This window comes from Marmota monax, unplaced genomic scaffold (genome assembly GCF_021218885.2).
Source record: "Marmota monax isolate L192 unplaced genomic scaffold, Marmota_monax_Labrador192_F-V1.1 WCK01_AAM20220418_F8-fsc00043, whole genome shotgun sequence".
In the NCBI taxonomy this organism is placed as follows: Eukaryota; Metazoa; Chordata; class Mammalia; order Rodentia; family Sciuridae; genus Marmota; species Marmota monax.
The window spans coordinates 8,096,917-8,115,957 of record NW_026691982.1 but is presented as its reverse complement, the minus strand read 5'-3'; the positions used below and the strand labels follow the sequence as shown (position 1 = coordinate 8,115,957).

At 33.5% G+C, this 19,041-nt stretch overlaps 1 pseudogene; it reads right to left on the bottom strand.

Moving 5' to 3' along the window:
* Positions 1-1,115: 1,115 nt before the first annotated feature.
* On the bottom strand, positions 1,116-17,752 carry LOC124095188 (HMG box-containing protein 1-like; annotated as a pseudogene).
* Between the last annotated feature and the right edge of the window lie 1,289 nt (positions 17,753-19,041).

Here is a 19,041-nt window from a genome sequence, read left to right as displayed (position 1 = left end):
GGGCTAATAACATTCAATTCATTCTACTATCCTTCCTACACCCATACCATCTCCCTTCACATCACTCCCCTCTGCCTAATCCAAAGTACCTCAATTTTTCTCTAGCTTTCCTTCCCCTTACTATGAATTAGCATTCATATATCAGAAAAAACATTCAGCAATGTTTTGGGTATTGGCTTATTTTACTTAGCATGATATTCTCCAGCTCCATCCATTTACCTAAAAATGTCAGAATTTCTTTCTTCTTTAAGGCTGAGTAATATTATATTATGTATATACACTACAGTTTCTTTATCCATTCATGTGTTGAAAGGCATCTAGGTTGGTTCCATAGTTTGGCTAGAGTGAACTGAGTTGCTATAAACATTGATGTGGCTGTATCACTGTAGTATGCTGATTTTAAGTTCTTTGAGTTTAAAATGAGGAGTGGGATAGGTGGGTCAAATGGTGGTTCCATTCCAAGTTTTCTAAAAAATCTCCATTCTGCTTTCCAATTTGCTTACAGAATGGGGAAAAATATTTACCACATGCACATTAGATATAGCATTAATCTCCAGGATATACAAAGAACCCAGAAAACTTAATACCAAAAGAAAAAAAAAACCCAATAAACAAATGGACTAAGGAACTGAACAGATACTTCTCAGAAGAAGATACACCCTAGATCAACAAATATATGAAAAAATGTTCAACATGTCTAGGAATTAGAGAAATGCAAATCAAAGCTACCCTGAGATTTCACCCCACTCCAGTAAGAATGACAGTTATCAAGAATACAAGCAAGGGCTGGGGTTGTGGCTCAGTGGCAGAGTGCCTGCCTCGCATATGTGAGGCACTGGGTTCAATCCTCAGCACCAATAAAAATAAATAAAAGATTTGTGTTCATCTAAAACTGGAGAAGTATTTTGAAAAAACATACAAGCAACAATAAACATTGATAAGAATGTGGGGGAAAAGTTACACTCATATCGTTAAATCATTTGAAGACTAAGTGTTATCAGTATCTTATGGTCACACAAATTCAGGACAAATGGAAAGTCCTGAATCTTCTTAAGTCTTTCCATCAAGAGTCAATGTTTATGTAACTATAGACTTAAGAACATAAGCATCCTGCTTTAATGCTTTTGTGAGCCTGTATTGGTTCTTTTCCTTTTCCAACAGTCAGTACATTCTTGTTCTTCAGCCAAAGCCTTTGCTTCTAATATATGTGTCCTCCTCTCTTCATTCTTCATTTCCTTCTACCTGTCACCAGAGATTACACTTATGGCTCTCTTTCCCTGGATACATATAAATATATTCAAATATATATTTTCTGGCAAAAATCATGAAGGCATTTATTGGTCTTTTGCACTTATTAGGAGAAGTGGCCCTCACTGTCCCTGAGCTGTGTTTTTTGACATCTTTAGCATACAAATAATCAGAAGAGAGCTGTGATGATCTAGGGGAGCCATAATTTTTACTGAATCCAAATTGTGCAAAGTCTCCACAAGGTCCTCCACAAGACAAAGATGCATGATGCTTATGAGCCATACTACTTAACACATTAACTGCAGAGGAATCCATAGGTGTAAAGTCATATATTTTAAATGTATCAAAAACAACTGACTCATCAAAATTAATGGCATCTGCATGACCAGGAGGCAGACATACATCGTCAGTATGAATTTCACAACATGGAATTCCATGCTGTACCACAGTCAAGGTTGGATAAAATTATGACCAACCTTTATTTTTAACATAGAAAGGGTGGCCCAGCTTAAACTTAAGCCATCTTCTACTGTGCCAGGATCAAAAGTCAACTTTTGATCAAATGATACACACTTTCTTCATGGGACAACAACTACCCTGAGATTTCACCCCACTCCAGTAAGAATGACAATTATCACATTCTTCAGTTGTACATGATGGTACAGACTCATCAAATGATACACACTTTCTTCATGGGACAACAACTTTAGCCTATCAGAACCATAACCCTTGTGAGTGGCATTTGGAGTTCCTTCTCATGATCACAGCCTTAAGCTTTTTCAAAATTTTCAACATCTTGCCATTCCTTATTGCTTCCCTTATGAAAGCTCAGTTGTGTGCTTTTCAAAAAACAATGCCAAACACCTGAAGGCCAGGAATTTCACCATTCCAGATCATTGTCACCTGACAGGGAGGACATGCCGAAAATGTTGGGTTGTGACTTTCTATATGTCCTTTCATGTCTTACTGGTATTTTCTCCCACCAGTGGTGGTTAGAGAAGGCTGTCTCACTCTTTGAAGAAGAGAACACTGATAGAGGGTGTGCAGAGGAAAGTGAACTCTTGCTTGTAGCTATGATATGTCCAGCAGATGATCTGTTATAAAATGAGCACTGTATAAGTGGGCTTTGTAGATTCATGGCAATATTTGCTAATTCTAATATGGCATGTAAGGAGCAGTTGATAAACTCCTCTTGATTGGTTTTTGATATTTCAGTTGCCCTGCAGTGGGCATGGGCCAGGTTACAGATTATGGATTATGGATTACGCTGTCACTTTCTGAACAGTGGAGACTTATGCCCTTTCTGAGAAATAGAAACTGTCTCATAACATGTCAGGGATTGTTCAAATGGCTGTCCTCAGGCTTGCCTTCTTGTTGACCTTTACTGTCCCTTCCCTACCTCCACTGTTCATGCTTTTCTATTTCAATACCACCAAGATGGTTGCTTACTCTGGGCAATTGAATGTTTATTATAATTGGTTATACACATCTAGTATGGTAGATGTTCCTGAACTGGAATCCTACTTAGAAACTTAGTAATCTGTTAAGAGTGAGGAAATCAGAACTGCGGAATGAGACATCTGTGCATGTTTGTCTGTGTCTCCCATCCAAAGCCTTCCCAAAACGTGTTCTAAATATCCATGTGCTTCTTTATTATAATTTTTCACTCTGCTTCTGCATCTGTTGCCTTAGTTCCACTGTTCTGATTTCCATCAAATATATATATATATATATATATATATATATATATATATATACACACACACACACACACACACACATATACACACATATCTTTTTTCTATTCTTTATGAGTTATTTTATTTTACCATAGGCTCTTTATACATCATCACCAATGTAGTGAGGCTGTGGACTTCTAATAATTAAAATTTCTTTAAAATAAAAGCACAAAATAATTTTCATAAATAAAGCTATAGAAATTTTGTAAAATATACAACATTATAATGAATAAATTAAAAACTTTAATACTGCCATTAAATAGAACTTCATTCTATTAATTCCTCCCACTGTTTACCTTAGTATATATAGAGGAAATTTAGTATTGTAATCACAATTAAAACTGTGATCTTATTGTTCATGCTTTCTTTGTAATTCTTTTTTAAGCTTGGAAATATAATTTGAACATAGTCTGTTTTCTTTAAATCATTTTTGAGAACCTATTTTTTAGAATTTTTTTAGATTTTGTTGAGCCTTATTTTATTCATTTATTTATATGTGGTGCTGAGAATCACACTCAGTGCCTCACGCATGGGAGGCAAGAACTTTATAACTGTGCCACAACCCCAGCCAAAGAGCCTAACTATTAATGGCTACATAAGAATCTGTACTATGACTAGGTCTTAGAGAATGCCTGCCTTTCCTAGATGCTGTTCACCCAAGTCTGGGCCTGTGGACTTCCTCCATGTCAATCCAGCAGGGTCTGTCAGTGTAGCTGAAATCTACTGCATTGGAAGAACTCAGCATCATATGCATGACATTCCTGTGTAATGGCATATCCTGCATCCAGTCATGAGGTAACATCATCTGATCCCAAACTGAAGACAATGCTACAGGATTAACATATACCATTCAACAACTTAAATGTCAGCAACAACTTAGAAGCACAGCAAGACTCAGGAACTGTCCCAGAATAGAGGAGACTAAAGAAACAGGAACACTGGACACAATGAATTATGGATCCAAAAAAGCCCCAAGCTAGGTTTTATTTTGGTATAAAGAGAATTGTTGAAATAATTAGCAAATTATAAATAAGTTTTGTAGATTACATATTAACATTTAACAAAGTTTTATTTTTTTATATTGGTCATTATAGTATAGTTATATAAGATAATTTGGTTTTTAGAAAATACAAGTATTTTGTCAAACAGAGGTATCATGTCTCCAACTCACAAATGGCTGAGATAAAATTATCTTTGTTATATATTTATATTTATCTAGAAAGACAGGAGGACAAGGGATAAAGCAAAGGTAGTAAAATGTTAACATTTTGGGAATGTTTTCTAGGAATACTTTGTTCTAATATTACAAAACATCTAAGAAGTCTAGAATCATCAAAACAGAATATTTCTAAGAGAAAAATAAATTTTTGACATTACACTCAATAAAATAACCCATAGATCTATATAGATACTATTAATTGAATAAAGGGAAAGTTGGATGAGGCATAGGGATATATGTAACAGTCTCAAATTATCTTCATATAAAATGCTAAATAACTACAAAGAGTAAAGGCAACATTACAGAACAGAAACCCTACCACCTTTAGGGATCAATGCTAACATCATCAGTAATGGGATTCAAGGGGAAAGTCATAGAAGCATTTCAGCAATACTCTTGCCAAATAACATGTAATGTGGTTCCAATCCTTAAAAAAAAACAACAAAAAACAGAAGAGCACATCTGAGGAACATTATATGAGCATTCTTCCTTATCAGATTCATGATCATGAAGGTCCAGGAAGAGACTAAGGAATGTTTGAGCCTGAAGGAGTCAACAAAATGCAACAATTGGGTGCATTTCATGAATCTGAATGGGATACTGTTGTTATAAAGCACATTACAAGGAAAGTAGCAAAACTGGAAAGAATCTCAGGATGGTAGAATATATTATAATGGAATGTATTAGCATTAACATATCAGCAACAAAGGTCATATTGTAGTTTTGTAGCATGTTCTGAATTGTAGGAAATACTAAAGTAATCACAAATGGTTGTGTATGTCAGAAATTTACTCGTAAATGTCTCAGGGGGGAAATGTTTCCTATGCTAGAGGCTGGAACTTTTCTTTAATATTAAGACTATTAACCAAACATCAAAATCATATAAATGAACAAAGAGAAAGGGTGAAAAGCCTTAAGTGAATTTTGTTTCTCACCAGGAAAGGGATATAAGTTAATGCATAAACCATTAAAAGTATGTTAGTTTGAGGACAGTATAATAATTGTAATACTTTAAAGCATTGGTATTGACTAGAGCACTGGCCCACCAAACTATTGTCTGTCTAAATATCTAGGTCCATATATGGTGATACAAATAATCCATCATTAATGTTACATTTTGATCCACAGAGGTAATATTGATTACTCAATTGATTAGGTGCCTTTGAAATATCTGCATTTGGACAGTTTGAGGACATTAACATCTGAAATACTTGTACTTCCAATAGTAATACATGCAAAGAAAGTTTCAAATATTGTATGAATTTTCTCACATATCTATGTGACAAACATATTTTCCTTCAATAAAGTTTCCACATCATACTTTTAGTGGGAAAGAATTAAAATGTCAATGGTCTGATAGATATAATGCTATCATTAATATCAAATATTTCCCCTTAAAACTTCTGTGTATTCCTGTGGTGCTTCCAAAATTAGATCTTTTCTTGGCTTATTAGAAGATCTTAAGGCAGAAAGTGGGTCAAGACACAAATTCTGTAGCAAGTGGAAAGAAAAAAATTATATTCTTCATCTCAACATTTCATAGTTAACTAAGCAAGAATCAGTAAACAAAAAGTTAATAACTTATCCATGTTAATAAGAGTGAAAACCATGTGTGCAAAACTACAAGGTAACTTTGAAATAAAATTTGTCCAGAGTTGCACACTGAATTATCAATGTGGCTGAGGATCAGAACTTCAGGTTTTCCATCCTGCATTCAGGAATTCAACAGCCTTATGTTAAAGCATTTGGCAAGCTCTGAGTGAGAAGATGAAGATGATGAAAGCCACCCCTCCCAATAAGATCACCTAAATTGAACAACACAGGACAGGATATTTTCTTAGAGAGTCGTGGGTGCTATGAGAGGTATAAAACAAGGGCACTATTGGAACACAGAACAGACTTCTGTTCCCTGTTTTAGGTCAATGGCATAAGTTTTGGAGTTGAGATGAGACCTGAAGGATAAAAAGGAAGTTTGACACAGAGAGAGAAGAGGTGCCTGCAAAGAGTGAGAGGTGAGGAATAGAAGTATCATAGCATGACTTGAAGCTAGAGCAGAGGGGCAGAGTAGGTTTGTGCAAGAGATAAGCTGAATGACCTAATGAGAATTCAATTTATTTGGATATCTGAATTCCTTGCTAGGAAAGCTGGAACTTTTCTTGAGAGCAAAACCAATGACAAAGTCAATGTCAGGGTATTTGAAATGCTTGGCCAAGTGTTCCTAGATGAGTTTGGGCTTTTGGCCCTTGACCAGATAGAAGTGGGTGATGCCTTTGTTTTCATAGAGGTGGCAGAAGTGAAAAAAAAAAGTAAATCTAGAAAAAGTTATGTACAGACAGTCTGAGCCTTTACAGGCCATGAACATGGGTAAATGATGAATGAGTGTATTCTTCATTGGGATTTTTTTTCAAATTTTTCATTTGATATTTGCTTGCAAGAAAAACAATTTAATTCATGTAAAATCTATTCACCAATCCAAGTAAAGCTATGCCATCTGCTATGTTGTTTGTTCTCAGAAATCAATTAATGAATCTAAATTCAACAGTAATTTGGCAACATACCTGCTTTAGCTTTTCTTGATAAAACCCCTGGCCAACTTCTCATTCATCTGAAATAAGGCAATTATTATTTACATTGCTTAGTTTAATCAGAGATTATCATGAAAATGATACATTACTTAGAAAATGTAGCTTTTTCAATACAACTTTAAGGGACTAGAACTAACAGGAAGATGGCTTAAAATAATCACACAAACAAAATAAAAGTCCTACTTATTTTAAGTTTAGACAGAGAATATGTATGCACAATGCTGTTAAATTTCCCAATCCACACTGGTCTATTAAATATAAGTCATTTCAGATGGTGCTGCTTTAGATAACTAATGGGCAACAATTCAACTCCTATTTTTAGATGACAATACAGTATGATTCTTAACAAAATAGAGTAGGGCATACAATTATAGGTTTTAAAGAGTTCTGAAGATGTATCCATATTTCTTGGGGCCTGCTAACAAACAAGAAATTCAAACAATGCAGGTGGAGATGTGTGACTTAAAGGGTAACACTGTGGCCTTCTTGAAAGGCTCTCCTTAAGGGCTTTTTGAGGACACCATTAAAAATCCTGGTATTTAAATAGTAATCAGGTGAGATGATGGATACCTTAGTTAATTTGACTACAAAGGCATTTCACTATGCTAAAGTATATTAAAGCATCATGTACTCCTTAATTAAACATATACAACTAGAAAATAAGAGTGAAGCTAAGCTAGAAATACTTATTAAACCAATTGAAGAATTTAAAAACCATCCCTTAAAGACATTGGCAAGCATTTGCTCTCACAATCTACACATTCTAACCATCACCTGGAGGAATCAAGCACTGGGCACTGAGAAATAATTCATAGCAACAATCACTGGGGCAGAACATGATAGCTGAGCTGGTGATTAAGAATTGAAGACAATCAGCTCATAATTTTGTTACTGAGGTATCAGAGGTGGGACCTGTCAATTCTGATTTTAATTGCCCCCAACACTGACCATGGAATTATTTTTAACCACATTGCAAAGTATACTTCCTTTCAGCCCTGTGATATTCTTTCCCTACATGAAAAGTAGACCTTATGTAGAGAGGAAACAAGGCAAAGTTCAGTTTGTCTCTAGGCACCATCTGGGGGTATCATCAAATGTCACAATTAAAAATGGTTAATTTATTAAGTATCAGAATGTGCCAAGAGGGTAGTACTAGCAATACAGTATCCTTGGGGTTTAAGTTGAACACTTTCAACCAATAATTATTTTTTTTACTCTTCTACATAAAGAAAGGCCTGTAAGTAACTTGGTCACGATATAACTGAATTATAAAGCTTCAAAAGTACTGAGGTGAAAGTCTGGAAAGGAGAGAAAGCCATACAGATACAAAAAAATACATGAGGGATATAAACTTCCTAAACCAATATTTCAAAAGTAAGTTCATTTACTAAATAAGTTCATTTACTAAAATTACTCCTGAAAATTGTATTATCTGATTAGATCCTACTAATCTCATATACCTTTCTCACTAAAATGTATGCATTGGAGACAAATTAAGGAGATTAAGTTATTTTCTGTTGGTGTACATTTGGACATACTTCAGGAATTTTTATCCTGCTATATGGAGTTCATTATATTCTTACCTTTGTACTTCATCACAAATTTCATTTGGAGTTTCAAACACTTGAGATTCTACCTTGCCAATTCTGAATTGCATCAACTTCATTAATGAAAACTCATTATTTTCATTCAACTCCTCTAAAATTTTTGAAGCTCTATTGAATGTCTAAAAAAATTGAAAGAACATATTTTAAAAATATTTTTATAGTATATGAACACTATGTCTTTATTTTAATTTTATGTGGTGCTGAGGATTGAACCCAGTGCCTCACACATGCTAGGCAAGTACTCTACCAACTGAGCTATATCCCCAGCCCGAAGTGACATATTTTTAAAATAATTGTTACCCAAATAATCACTTTTATATTTTGTTCTTTAGTTTAGAATCAATAACTCAGAGAGAAATTTTAAATATGTGTATAAAAGATGCTTTTTGTATATTCTTTGGGGTTGGAACCCTGGGCCTTGCAAAGGCTACACAAACTATATTCCAATGACTAGGGCTCCAGCCATGTTAGTATCAGTAATGTAAAAAGTTGTAAATTTATTTCATAATTGAAAAAAATTATTTAACAATTCAAGAATATGGTATACTTTGACTTCACATTTTTTTGGTTCTTGCTAATTGTCTTATTAATACAACTATCCTTAAATATTGAATGGTTCTCTGATAAAGTCATTTTTCTGAAAGATAAAGTCAGTTTTTACAATGATGGAAAATGAAATATTTAAAAATGCCATCTTACTCTGAAAATTCTACAAAAGAAGTTTCCTCAAGGAATGTAGATGACCCACATAAAATGCAAATTTCCAAAATAAAATTTTCAGTGAAAACAATTAAAGCACATTACAGATAAATAAAATAACCTCTGAAAATAGAGATGCTCGTTTTGGGTTTTCCTCTAAAATCTCTCTTGTTCTTTGTCTGATCTCACATCTATGAAGCTCTCCTTGACCATTTTTAATTTTATAGTCTTGCACATATACTTTGAGGTTTGCAAAATCTTCTTCCAACTTCTTTTGGTTGTTCTGTATTTCTTCACATGTATTTTGTAGGCTTTTAAAAGCAAGTTCAAATTGTCCATCCAAGTGTGAATATTTTGAAAATGTAGCTTCTAGGTTTGTATTGAGATTATTGGCCTGCATGAATAAAACAACAGTGTTTCATAATAAAAGAAGCATGTTGAGAATATTTGAGCACAAATTTGTCTAACAAATCCTAGTAAAATTGCCTTTTCAAAGATCTACTGGAAAACCTATGTAAGTTCTTCATTCTCTGCTTTGGATAGAGGTACCAGACATGATTGAAACATTTGTATAGTTTAATAATCTATTTAAATTAAAAAAAAACACTGACTTGACCCATTATTTTAAAATTAACCTGAAATTTGAGGAAAGCATAATAGCCTTTCTGTGCAAGTTATCTAGAAATCCATTTAACAATTACACACAGATTCTGTATCCAATCATAGAAATGAAGGTATGAAATAATTCAATTCCCTGGAACATTCCATGAAATGGTATTCTCTGATTTAATCTGCCTTGCTACACCATGGCAATGGAGGTAGCAGTAAAAAAAAAATATTAGTTAACCAAAAAAAAAAAAAAATCTCTCAACACATGTGAGGATAGATGTACAATTCTCAGCATTCCGGAGGGTATTTAAGTAGTTTATTTTTTAATTTTTATTTATTTATTTAGTTCGTTTTCTCTTAACCACTGATTGATCCCAGGAATGCTTAACCACTGAGCTATATCCCCACTTCTTTTTGAGACAGGGATTTGCTAAGTTGCTGAGATTGGCCTTAAACTTGTGATCTTCCTGCCTTGGTCTTCCAAGTCACTGGATTGCAAGTGAGAAATAATGCATGATATTATAAAAAATGAAATTCAGAATTTATGAACAAATGCACTATAAAGATAATTAAAATGTAATAAAATTAATTATAATAAAATTTCAAAGAACTCTGTCCACTGACATTTTTATCCTAAAACATTTAACATTATTTAAACAGGTACAGATCAATGGTTGACAAATACAATTTAGTACATACTTCCCCTGTGATTTGATCTAGTTTCTTCTTCAAACCCTGTACCTCATCTTCTACTTCAAGGTAATTACTTGATGAGTATTCTAGAGAATCCTCTGACATAGGTTGCTCTGTCAGGTTATCAGTAAGTTCTTGTGGAAGTTGTCTCACATCTACCTGAGGAGATATGTCTGTTAAATATTTTGTAAATCACTTCACTGTTAATAATATTTAAAACTGAAAGGAACTCTGAGAAATGTTATCATTAATCCATTTTCTTTTCCTCATGTGTATAAAATTCTGTTTATTTCTGAATTCCAACAAGGACATGGAAGGTGCTTTCTTCCTGCCTAGTTACTATCATATCCCTTAGACAATAGATTTAGCCCTGTATCTACTTCACACTTCATGAAATGCTTCACAACCTAGTGAATTCTCCAACAGAAATGGTTATGCAGGTCCAACTAGGAGTAGTGAATACTATACAGAAAATCATCCTTTTTTTTTTTTTTAACAGAAGCTCAACTTAAAAACTGAGTTCTAAACATATTCAATCCTCTGCACAGATCCATAAATTCCTGTCTCTTAAAAAATAAGACCCAATGCAATCTGACCTTCACCTCCCTCCCTCTCTTCAACTCCTTCAACTGTCTCCCCTCCTCACCCCATTCTCACAGTACAAAAATCTACTTGTTTAAATGGGAATTTAAACAACTTTGTTGAAAATGGGAATTCAGTGCCAAATTAATAAATGAGGTATCTGCAATTATCTTTGTACTACAGTTCCTATCTGTTACATGACAGCATTTGAAACTTGAAATGAAAAGTATTAGCAAGTTATCTGTGAAGATAGGCAATAAATTCCAGAGACAACAGAAAAATTAAATCAACATGGGTTTTGCTGCAATGCAATACATTTGTCCCAAATTATGTTAATGACAGTAGATCCTTTAATTGTGTTGGAAGGAGATGAGGATAAAAAAATTGAGCAAGTTGTTTTCAGAATTAAGTCAAATTTAGCTTTATAAAATCAAATTACCAATTAGAAATGTATAAAATGCTAGTGAAAGAAGTCAATTAAAAACAATATCATCTACATTTCACTTCAGCTGGGAAACTTGGAATGGATTGTCAAAGTAACCCACTGAATTTAAACTAGATATGAGCATTTCCATTTATGTGTTAAATCATGGTCTTAAAAAGTATGGCAACATAAAGACTTTCAAGTTAGTATTGAGTGCTGGAGTGTACTCCTGGTGTTAGAACATGGGCATAGCTTGCACAAGTCCATTGATTCCATCCTCAACACCAAAAGCAGATATTGTTTCAGCAATGTTAATCCTACATTATTAATCATCAATATCAGCATATCTCAACTAAAAATCTATGACTTATCCTCTTGAAACTTCATTCCTATGTAAAGAAACAATGCCTAGAAAAGACATAATGTCTTTACTCAAAATAACTCATCTGCAGTTTCAAGGCTTTAAATGTCCCCCACCCCCTTTTTAAAATCAGTTTCATGCAAGGCTAAACTTTTTGTTTTTAATTGGCACACAATTTTACATATTTATCAGATAAAGTGTGTTACTTCAAAACATGTGTACAATATGTAACCATATCACATTTATCCTTCAACATGTGGTATTTATGGAAGAGCACTTTCTCTGTTTCATTCCTGGTAGAAACCTAAGAAAAATCAAGGAGACCTTTAGCTAACACTCAATGAAGTATGTGTCAAAATTACCTCTGAAGCCAAAGTTTGAACATGTACATTTATTCAATGGAAGGGTTGCAATACATGGATATCCAACTGGAGAAAATTTAGATGTAAATTTCAGAGCTTAGAGAAGTAAAACTTCCCAAGAGTTAGCAAGATATATTGAAGAAAATCAATCTAGGAACATAAGAAATGCTAATTATAAAGAATTTTAAAACTGAAAAAGCCTTTTTCTAAATTACAACAGGTTGAAGACATAAAGATTAGGAACTTTGGCCGTGTTAAAACATAAAGTTTGAGAGCTATGGTTGTGGATCAGTAGTAGAACGCTTGCATTGCATGTGTGAGGCACTGGGCTCAATCCCAGGCACCACACATAAATAAGTGAATAAAATAAAGATCTATCAACAACTAAAATATACAAAATAAATAAATTCTGCACTCTGATACTGATAACTCATGTATACAGCCAGCCAATCCATAATAAGTGTCTTAGCTCTACACACATTTGGATAGATAAAATATTCCAAAGTTCTTTAAGTTCCCTATTCCTGAAAGTATTCTACATGTATTCTATTATTTCAACATTTTTGCAGTCAGTTATAAGAATTGTAGCTATTGATAAATGATAAATCCAGGCACTGTACTTAATTAAGCATTTTACATATACCAATGAACTTTCTATTACCATCTGCAACATGGAATGATATAAATATAAGCAAGCTGCTTCTAGTGCTCTTCCACCAACCTAGTTATTTCTCTGCTGTAAAAATAAAACACAAAAGAAGGCTTGTGTTTCATAATACCATTTGTAAAGATCCTATTTGTTGTGCTCTTCTCAGAAAATTCTGAGATTTTTTGCTGCTCAGTACGATTTGTTTCTTTTTTCTTTTTTTGTAAAGTCTGAAACATGAGTAAATGTGAAATAATGGAAATAAACTGACTTAATTTATTACAAATGACATAATTACCATAAAGTATTATAGTATATCATTGTCTCCAAATGTTTTTTGTACTGAAATAGAAGATTACTTGGAGAAAAGTGTTCCTCTTCTCCTACATGAGGAAATGCTGCCCTAAATAGAGTCTCTGCTGGTTATGCTTTGCCTGCTTACTGAATGGTGGGAATAATAAGCTAACCTCCATATTAATATACCAAGAGGGTGAAATCACTGCCCCAAACTAGAGAAGTTATGTTAGTAACAAGGGTTTTGAGATTATGGGAAAGTCATCAATTCCTGTGTACATTTTTAAAAGCCTTTTCTCTGGATATGGCCAGTGTGAAAGTCACTACTGTACTGCTGCTGACAAATGAAGTTGAATTAAGAACATTAATTAGGCCAATGAGACAAAAATGCCACTCTCAACCCCAAAATAGGTACATTAATGATATACATGTATGGCTTTAAAATTCTCTATGCTTTTCCTTGGTGGATCTAGTTACTGTTCCATATATGTTCACACACAAATGCAATACATTCACACAAAGAAACAAGCATTTGAAAACAACAGAAAATGATTTAAGAAACATTTTTTTTCCTGCCATGCCTCTCTCCTTTTGTTTGCAAAGATGATTTGACAGAATTCTATCTTTTAAATTCTGGCATTATATTCTCAAATATATATTGCCTCTGGGTGTCCTTAGGTTCTGCTTACACCTGAAGATTCATTTCAGTAAGTGGGGAGAAAGTCTAAAAGCTTAATCAAGAGCAGTATCTTTAAATTAAAAAAAATACTAAAAACAAGTAGTTGATCAAACTATACAGACCTTTATTCCACATGAATTACTCAAATTTCAACTGTAGAAATGACAGGTAAATTTGTCAGAGAAAAAATTTTTAGAAAACAAAATAGAATTAAAAAAAATTTAAACTCAGTTAACTTGTCCCATGATATTTTCAAAGCTCTTTATCCTGTATCTGAACATAAATATCCCTAAATTAACATTTTTGCTACCAATTGAACTCAACTCACCTTTTATTCCTCCATTCAGAAAACATGCTGATCATCTATAAGATGCCAAAATAAGCAATGAATAAATTTAGCCATAAATGTTATGATTTCATCTTAGGGAGATATGAAATTTTGGTTGAAATCCAAATAATAGAGAGTCACACACTGTGTAACAATGCTTTGTGAGACAACAGACTACATATTTTAATAGTGGTCCCAGAAGTTTGTGGAAGATATAGGCATTTTGTATAAGCACATACCTACAATGATTGCATAGTGAATGCCAACAACACATTTCTCACATCATGTCCCCATCATTATGTGAAACATGACCACACATATTATGTTAAAGGGATATTATAAATAATGTAAGAAATTTGATGCTATACTGAAGACTAATTTACCAGATTTGAGTTACTTCTTGCAGTCTTTAATTCTGCCTTCAGTTTCCCAGAAGACAGTTGAAATTCTTTGTTCAATTCAATTTGTTTATTATGTTTCTCATCTTTTTCTCTTAACTGGTTATTCATTTTTTCCAAAAGCTGATCAAAATCTCTTAACTTCTTCTCTTTTTCTTTTAAATCATGCCTGCAGTTAAATATGGTTATCTTAAAATGATTTTAATCAGAAAACAAAAAGGTGCATTTTGTGTTCTTGTTCTTCATAGGTTAATTCATTAGGCTAATAAAAATTCTATGTTTTATGATTCTTTTCCTTCTAGTTCTCACCTCTTTAAATTTCTCCTTCAATCTTTTTGGAAACATATATACATGAAAGTTAATAATGAAAGATTTTTCTGTCAGTTGGGAAAAGGCTGTTACTAGTTACTTCAGTAGATATTATGGAAAGGGACTCTTGAAATGTATCCATAAATTGAGTGTTTGAAATAATTTGGGGTGGGGAATCCTCAGAGTGCTTGCCTGCTGGGGCTCCTGTGTTCCATCCCAAACATTGCCAAAACAAAAAAAAACAAAGATCGTTTTTGCATTGTTATAATTCTTCCTTAGTTAAGAGAGTTTTAAAAACTAACAAGTTTATAAATTCATTAGTATTTAGCTTTTATATTCATGAATAAAATAGGAACTACTGCAATTGATTGCCATTGTAATATACCACCTTCAGAAGTTGTTTAGATAGCATATGTCTGCACATTACCATAACTGAAGACCAGGCTAAGGGGTCCAGTTCCTGTAGTTCCACCTGTTAATGTTTCTTTTAGGTAACACTTCAATTTAGCTTGTTTACCATTATGTATTTTATAAACAACTCACAATCCCCTTTGGAACAAGGCATAACCTAATATTTATTCCAATGATAAAGAATACATGTCCTTTCAACATAGAAATTTAAACAAATTTTATTACAAATGAGGGAGAAATTAAAAAAATTATTACTTTCCATTTCACATTTTGTTTAATAGATGTTAGGATTCCATCCATAGCCCAGGGTGCAGAAGCATACTCATTTAGTTGTGCCAACCCTTGGGTTTGATCCCAAGCACCAGAAAAAAAGAAAAAAAAACTGCATAAATATTTAAAAACACATTTTGGGGTGCACAAAATTACTTTTTCATAAGGCAAACCCCAAAAAACAAAGGCCAAATGTTTTCTCTAATAAGTGGATGTTATTCCATAATGGAGAATGGGTGTGTGAGGAAGAATGAAGGAACTTTAGATTGTGTAGAGGGGAGTGAGGAGAGGGGAGGGTTTGCAGGGATGGGAATAATGGTGGAATCAGTTGGACATTCTTACTCCATATACATGTATGATTACATTACTGGTATGGCACATTGAGCCATAGGAAGAACTTGTCTCCATTTGTGTACAGTGTCTCAAAATGCATTCTATTGTCATGTGTATCTAATTAGAACAAATTTTTTAAAAATGGCCATTTCATCCTCTTTGGTGAAAATATAAATTACTATAAACTGTCCCAAGAGCAATTTAGAAATATTGATCAAATATCTGTTCATGAAGTTACTATTCTTTGCCCAAATAATTCTATATTGAAAAATGTATTCTAACTAAAGAAAAATAAACATTAATTTCTATGAAATTAGGTCATATTCAGGAAATGGATGGAAAATGAGACAATTTTTATGCAAATTAAGTCAAATTTGTAAGGTTAAGCTTCATATGTTTTCTCTCATATGTGGAAACTAGAAAGGCAGAGTAAAAGAAAGGCATGGGGTGGTCTCAGGGAGATCAAAGGAGCTCATTGAAGTAGAGGGAGAAGGGGGGAAAGGAAAAAGGTAGGGAATAATATAGACCAAATTATATAGTTACATAGTGTGTACACATGAATATGTAACAAAATCCCACCATTTAAACAAGTGTAATGACTCAATAAAAATATGGAAATAATAACTTTTGTAAATGAGTTTCAGTGAAACATTGATTGTAATACAAAAAATAAAAATATGAATGAAAAACAATCCCAAATTCTGCTTTTTAAATCAATAGTGAGATTCCTTTTATAGTGAGATTTCTATATAGCCATTGATCTTATGATTGGAAATAACATGAATTTGGTTATTATAAGTAATCATGGTTAGCAATATGTCACCTTTTTGTAAGGATTTCAGACTCTACAAGTATAAGTAGTTTTCTCCCTTGAAAAATGCCAGCAGGTAAGTCAGCAATTACAAAAATTCCCTATGTTTATTAATGTGAAGAAAAAGAGTTCAAACTTTCTTTCAATCGAGGGTATCATACCTCAAGTGGCAGAGTTCTTGTTTCCATCTTATTTCTCTCTGCTCTAACTTAGATTTCACATTTTCCATTTCTGATAATTTCTCTTTCATTCCACAAAGTTTATTTTCCAGTTTTGCCACTTCTTTCATATGTAATAAACACTGTGAACAGTGACTTTTGTCAAGTTCTATTATTCTTTGACATGAATCAAATGCGTTTTGGATTTTTGGTAGGCTATGAGGATCTGCATCATGGAGAAAACAAGACAGAAATAAAATATTTGAGTATTTTCATCTGAGAAGGATTCTACATCTCTGCATGCACTCCCTCATACACTGAACAAATGTGTAAATAGTACCTATGACATGGAAGCCATTATACTAAGTTCTACAAATAAACCAGCTGAGAACCCTGCTCTCCTTTAGCTTAAAGTCTAGTGGAGAAGACTTACAGTACAGAATTCAGCCTAGACAGATGATCTAACAAAGCATAAAAACAAGATCATCAAGGGTCAAGCTGTTTATATGTAACCTAACTGAATTCCAAAATATAATGAAAAAGCAGAAGAGGCCTGAAAGATATTTTTTCAAAACAAATTGCACTTTTAGGAGGCAAACTGAAGTAACCAAAGAGCATGGTGACCCTTGCATAACACAGGTTTGAACTCTGGATTATCACATAGAAGAGCAATCAACTACTGGAAACCAAGACAAAATAAAATATAGCAAAGAAAAAGGCAGAAACTAGCAAACATCTTTCTATAGCTCTTGATGTAAATGTTCTAAACTCCCCAAATAAAAGACACATATTGGTAGAATGGATTTGAAAACAAGATCCAACTAGATGTTGTTTGAAAGAAACTCATCTCATATGCGAAGCCACTGTATTAGTCAGCTTTTTCCCTGCTCTGACTAAATGACCTGACCAACACAACTGTAGAGGAGGAAGGTTTTATTTGAGGGCTTACATTTTCTGAAATCTTAGACCATAGAAGGCCAGATCCATTCGTAGGGGACTGAGGCAAGGCTGAGTATCATGGTGGGAGAATGTGTTGAAAGGAAGCAGCTCAAGTTATGATCAGGAAGCAGAAAGAGTCCACTTGCTGCCTACTAATATATACTGAAAGCCACTCTCCCCAATTCTCAAGTCCTCCAGCCCCACCCTATCAGCTTTCAGTTACCAAATACTTAATCCCAATCAGGAGATTCAATCATGGACTGTGTTAACACTCTTACAACTCAATCACTTCTCCTCTGAACCTTCTTAGACTGTATCACACACGAGCTTGTGGGGGACACCTCACATCCAAACCATGACAGACACTAATAGACTGAAAGTAAACTCCTGGAAAATGTTTCCATTCTTAAATTCCAAAATTTAAGCAGATCTGAAGCAAAACTCACAAGAGACAAGGAATGCTATTTTATACTAGTAAAATTTCAATTCAACAAGAAAATATATCAATAGAAATTATGTATGCCTCAAATGATAGTGACTCTAATTACATAAAAACAATGCTTCTTTAAATCACAATAGCTCAACTCTGGTACCAACCTAGATGTACTTCAATAGATGAATGTATATGCACACAATAGAATATTACTCAGCATTAAAAGAGAATAAAATTATGGCATTTCAGGGAGATGAATGGAGTTGGAGAATATCATGCTAAGCAATGTAAACCAATCAAAAAAAAAAAAAAACCAAAGACTGAATGTTCTCTCAGATAAGTGGATGTTAATCCTTAATTGGGGGAGGGACATGGGAAAAGTGGAGGATCTTTGGGTAAACAAGAGGGTCAGAAGATGAGGGGGCATGGAAACAGGAAAGATGGTGGAATGAGATGGACATCATCACCCTGGGGACATGTATGACTGCACATATAATGTGACACTACATCATGTACAACCAGAGAAATGAAAACTCATGCTGCAATTGTGTACAGTGAATTAAATATATTCTGCTGTCATATATACCTAAATAAATAAATATATACATAAATAAACTAATAATGTTTCTTGACATTAAAAATCAGATAGACCCAAAATAATTACACTAGGGAATTTAAAAATATCCTTGTCACCAATAGACAGAATATGCAAGGGTAAAAATAGATATTTTGACCTAAATAATATTATCATTCAAATGTACCTAATAGCTACAGGATATTTCACCACAAAATAGCTGAATTCACTATCTTCCTAACAATGCATGGAACCTTTTTAAAAATAAACCATATTCTAGGTCACAATGTAAGTCATTGCAAAAATAAAATAAACCTGATATAATTATAC